Source organism: Gavialis gangeticus, unplaced genomic scaffold, assembly GCF_001723915.1.
Source record: "Gavialis gangeticus isolate Ggan-Ray unplaced genomic scaffold, GavGan_comp1, whole genome shotgun sequence".
In the NCBI taxonomy this organism is placed as follows: domain Eukaryota; kingdom Metazoa; phylum Chordata; order Crocodylia; family Gavialidae; genus Gavialis; species Gavialis gangeticus.
The window spans coordinates 49,520,274-49,525,787 of NW_017729031.1; the positions used below are offsets into that span (position 1 = coordinate 49,520,274).

Genomic DNA, 5,514 nt, shown 5'->3' on the forward strand with positions numbered 1-5,514 from the left:
GCTTGGTCCCACTGAAGTCAATGGTGAAATTCTCATTCAGCAAAGCCAGATTTTTACCTCATCTTTTTGTGATTAATTCCAGCTAAACATTGTCATTTAAAATTCACATGGACAGGCACTTATCTGCACCCTGTAGTTCTTCATCCTCTCCTTGAGCATCCAACTCTTCTCACAGAAATCCTCCAGTCTCTTACATGTACAAGTTCCTTCATGTTTTCCATCAACTACTATGAGTCACATGTTGCTACCAGTAGCAGATATTAATATCTTGCTATTATTTTTTGCTGTCTTGTCATTATTTGCTGTGCCTCACCTTGCCATATTTTCTGGTCCAGAGATTGCAAACCATGAGGAGCTACCCCCACATCCATGACAGTTACCATCCCTGAATAGGTACATGATAAAAGGAGCAGAGGAGCAAATTCTGTCAGGAGATACCCTTCTTTTAGAATTTGATAACCCGGGAGTACACTTGCTTTCATTCTTTCTTTCGAGATATTTATTTTAAACATGATTTTTTTATCAATTCTCAATTTATTTTTTTTTTATCAAGCCTCAGCATGTCATCTTTTACTTTGGTTAACATTGAGAAGTTGTATGTCATTGTGCTAGTTAAGATATAACTTTAATAATAAATTATCACAGAAATAATGATTATTGTTTGTAGCTGAGAGAGTTGTCATAGATATGAGGGGTTGTGCATTTGTATCTTGAGGGATCAATTATGCCTCATCTTTGGGCTGAATTCTGTAGCTTACATCAACAAAAATATGCAAAGGAAAGATTGTAAACAGCCTAGTAGCATACATGGCACTGATTCCCCGGGGCAAGTGAAGCTGTATTTCAGAAAGAATCCTCAGGATAAAGGAGATAAAATTTTGCACATCTGTGAAGCTGTGTCTGGAGTTGGCTCTGTTTTTGAGTATAGGTGGGCATGACTACACATGTGCTTGAATGTTCAGTAGACTATTTAGCTACACATTAAACATCATGTAAAAAACTGTAACATTATGCTAGTGCTCAGTAAAAGAGTCTACTGCACATTAAGCATCACCAAAAAAAGCATTCAAATGTACTGCGCACCCTGGTGCACATTAATTAGTACCTCACTAATTTTAATGCACATTAGAAAAGGTGCATTAATGCATGTGTAGATGCACCTGGTATGTCCCATTTGCTAAATTGGGCCTAAATCTGAGTTTTGTTTTAGCAAAAAAGATTTTTTAGATGTTGTCCTACTGTGCTTACATGCTTTGTTAATGCATCTTGTAACATCCTATACTAGTTTGGTCTGTCCTCGGGATGTTCAACTGGCAGCTTCAGGCTGAAGAAGTTAACATGTAACTCCTGGGCACTGCTCTGGCTGCTAAGGTGGAAGTGGCTGGGGTCTCTGGGGCAGGACAGCAAGGTGGGAGGCCATATGACAACAGAAGGGGTGCTTGGTCAGGGGATTCTCACGGTAGTGGCAGGAGGGTAGGAACTTCCCACATGATGGTGGCAATGAGATGGTGGATAGCCTACACAGTGGTGGGGAGGGAGGAACTTGCATGACAGCAGGGAGCTGGGGAAAAAGTGCCCATGCAGGGGTGACAGCAATGGTAGGGGGATTGCCCATGCAGTAGTCACAGTGCAAGGCTCATGCAATGGAGGTCCTGGGGAGCCCATGTGGTCCCAACAGCATGTAGTGTGCACAGTGTGTGCTCTAAGGCTCACAAGCTGTGCAGCATGTGGCCCTTAGCTACGCTGAAGTTGGACAGCCCTGGTCTATGCAGTACTAAGTAATTTTGTTTTCCCTTTGTAAGAACATCCCTTCCATTTCTTTAACCAATTCCCAATCCTGAAGATTAACTAAAGTGCATTTCTCTTTGATTGCTTCATTAATCATGCTGATGTTCATTGTATTAGTGTTTATACTTCGAATTGGGTTTCTTGTTTTCTTAGACATGGTCAGTCAATCAGTTATGTTAATATTAGCACATAGCCACAAAATCCCCAGACTGTAATGCCAGAAGGGACTATTATATCACACATTCTGATTTAGACTATCTGTAATACAAGCCAAAGACTTTCACCAATTTACCCCTGCACTGACCACAATAACTCCTGTTTGAATGAAGCATGTCTTCCAAAATGGCATTCAAGATTTATTAGTTGATATCAAGAGACAGAGAATACACCCCTTTGGCAGTTTATAGGAAAGGCTGTAGAAAATGTGTGCCTTTATTTGCTGTTGAAAATGTCTGGTTTTAACTTTCAACCATTTGTTTTGGTTACACTTTTCTTCACTATATTTAGTCCTACAAAATTTTCTCCCTTGAAAATATTTTTGCACTCTAATCAATTCATCTTTCAATCTTTTTGATATGCTACACGTATTCTCTCACAATGTATATTCTTTAATCCCTAAAATTGAATTTTGTGGCTCTTCTTAGCAACTTCTCTAACTTTTCAATCTCTTTTTAAATATTTAGGTACCAGAATTATTTTGTAATATTTTGATATATCGATTAAGTGTCAGAATCACACTAAGGTGTAAATTTAAAATAAAATAGTTATATCAGAATGCACAGACAGTTGTTATTTTAGTAATATTTTCTAGTGGAGATGAACCCTAAGGGGCTGGGGAGAGATACAAATCAGTGGTTGAGAAAGTCCTTACTGATGGATCAAAGCTTCTATACTAGAAAAAGTTAAGAGATGTGATTATTTAGCTATGAACAAAAATCATTATTTTTTTGTGATTAATTTATATTAAAACCATATTTCAATTAGAATAGTGAGATACATCTTCACTGGATTGATTAAAATTCCATCTCTAAAATCCATATATATCAATTACATTAATGAAAGAAAACTACATTCGCCAGGAACAGGGAATAGATCACTATTCAGGTAATTAGAACAGCAAATTTGTAATCTGCTATGAGATTATAAACATACCTATTACATTGGAAAATCGGCCTCAGAGGGCCCACTTGGGCCATCCAGTTCTGCTGCCTGCATTTATAGGTGGCTGCTTGTCCAAAAGAGCCCAACAGATTTTCTGTTCTTACCACACACAAATCAGAGCCATGAAGAACCCTGCTCCCTCGACCTTATGTCTTCTGCCCCCCTTCCCTCCACCTCCCCACCAACCTAGCACTTTTTTTTTGTATGTGCAGGAAGCATAGTCTGATCCAAGAAAAGGACAGCAGCTTCAGCAGATGTTACTGAGCATCCTTGCCATTACTCCAGTACTCAATAATGGTAGAGTAGCAAATTCTGGTCAGTAGCACTTCATGCCACTACATGCTACATATACATAAGGATCTTGTGTGAAGAAGGTTATTGCTTCTCAATGCTTCCCCAGCTTCTGCCAGAGATGTGGGGCGGAACATTTTCCAGTGTTTTCTTTTTCCGTGGGAAATTTTTCATTTCTAAAAATTCGTTGTTTCATAACATTCATTAGCAACAATGAGTGGATGCCAGTACAATATTAGGCAGCTTGGCAGTTTCAAAGTTGTAATTAATGTTTTGCAGGTGATTATCCCTAGGAACTGTGTGAGAGAGTACATATGTTTTATTGATCTGTAAACAGGAGGGTAAATACACTTAAATAAAAATCCAAAACCAAAAATCAAGTTATGGATTCACTTAATTGATTTTAATTTGACCTGCACAGCCAAAGCATGGCATATCACGTGTGTGCTAAAATTAGTGTGTCAACAGTTTTCAGTGCCTTCATTTTTTTTCTTAAATTTAAACAAACAATAGAAGGGAAGAACATGCTGTTGTGTATTGTCTTTACATTTTTACAAGTATTCCAATAAAAATAATTTCTTTCCACATAAATCTTTGAATGTCTTTGACTATAACATTTAAATCACATTAAGTGTGCTGTATTTAATTATTTTCCTAATCAAATATTTCAGTTCAAATACTTGTGGCTATTGAAACAGAAAATTAACAGGGGGTAGTTTTTTAGTTTTGTTTACTAAAAATAAGTCAAGTAAACATGCTAAATCAGATCGTGTTCTATTTAGGACATTGGAAAAATTTCTGGTTTTTTTTCTGGAAAATTTTCCAGTTCAAATTTTTCCAGAAAACCCACATCTCTGGTCTCTGCAGGAAGATGGTTAAAGAAGGGTCAAAAGCTAGAGTGGAGTCTGCTGCTGATTTTTGCTGTGGAGAGGTAGAGAGTGTAGAAGTTAAAAACTGAGGGACAGATGAAAGAATCAATGAGAGAAAATTGTGGTAGTGCCCATTTGTCTCTTTATAGAAAATGGCCAAATTGTCAAAAAAGCCTTTTTGACAAGAGGCTTTGTTTACAGGGACTTCTCAATTAGCCCTTGGATCTACTAGCTTGAATGTCTCTACGAATACACCTCCAATATCTCACAGATGGTGACAGTTTGAGCAGACTTAGGATACAACCATGCCAAGGTTTTTTAGATCAGTATTTTTAATTGCAAGAAGAACACAAATAACTGTGTAGGACAAGTTCTTATTACTTTAAGTTATTTGGTGCTACAGCAATAAAATCATGTAGACAAACTCAGAAGGGTATCTGTTACCATAACAAAACTTTTAAAAGGTAGGAAAATTTAAAACTTAAATGACCTGAAAATGCTGTTTTAACTATACTCCTAAGACTATTAACAAAAATGTAATCAAACACAGAGTAACTCTCACTAGATTATGAATGAAACTATTCTTTCCCAAGGCCTTTGCCAGTTCTATGCATAAGAGCAAAAAGTAGGGCATATTTGTTCACAGAAGCATCGCTTGATATTTAAAAAATGTATCATTTCCCTTTTGCTGTTGGGGGACGATGAAGAGGAAGCATTTTCTGTTCTCTTTTACTGTAACCTACTTCAGAGGCAGTTAGGGCCCCCTGGCCATCTGAACGAACATTTACCTGATATATGCTTTAGTTTTGAAAAATTGGTCCTGATGATGTTTATTTATATGTAAGCCTCTTATTAAAATTACTACCACAATGCTTCCTATTACCACAGAGGAAGACTTCAAATAATATCATCTCCTCAAAATATCTCTTTTTTTGTGGGAAGAAAACATCCTTTCTGGTTAGGTATCTATTGATCCCAAAATAGATCTTCTAAATTAATTTTAAGAAGAATTTCTTCTTTGTTTACAGGGAGTGTAGCAGGGCACCAGGGTGCCTGCTACTGGCGGTGGTAGTATGGGCCGAGCTGCCAATCACCAGGGCAGCTCAGGTGCGGGTTGCTGGAGCAACCAGGGTGGTCACGTGACCAGAAGGGGGCAGGGCCAGGCCCTTATAAACAGCCAGGCCGGAGCCTGGCTGGCAGTTCCCTTCTGGCAACCTGAGGGGTAAGAGCTCTGCAGGAGGGTTAAACTAAGCAGTACAGCTTGAGCACATAGAGGGATGCATTATGGTGAAGGCAGAGAGAAGCCTGACTGGGAGGCTTTGGCCAGAGGGCCAGGAGGGCCTGGACTTTATGTGACGGCCGGCAGGCTTATGGTTTTGTTACGGCCGGCAGGCTTATGGTTTTG

At 38.6% G+C, this 5,514-nt stretch overlaps 1 long non-coding RNA gene across 2 annotated transcripts in view; it reads right to left on the reverse strand.

Annotated features, from left to right (window-relative positions):
* LOC109301524 overlaps positions 1 to 5,514 on the reverse strand; it is a 55,937-nt gene that overhangs the window by 47,183 nt on the left and 3,240 nt on the right. The window contains exon 2 of one of the 2 annotated variants that reach the window (XR_002098549.1): positions 2,941 to 3,081. The exons of the other annotated variant lie outside the window; for it this stretch is intronic. This is a non-coding gene — a long non-coding RNA (uncharacterized LOC109301524). The remainder of the gene's footprint in view (positions 1 to 2,940; positions 3,082 to 5,514) is intronic. 2 annotated transcript variants of the gene reach the window in all.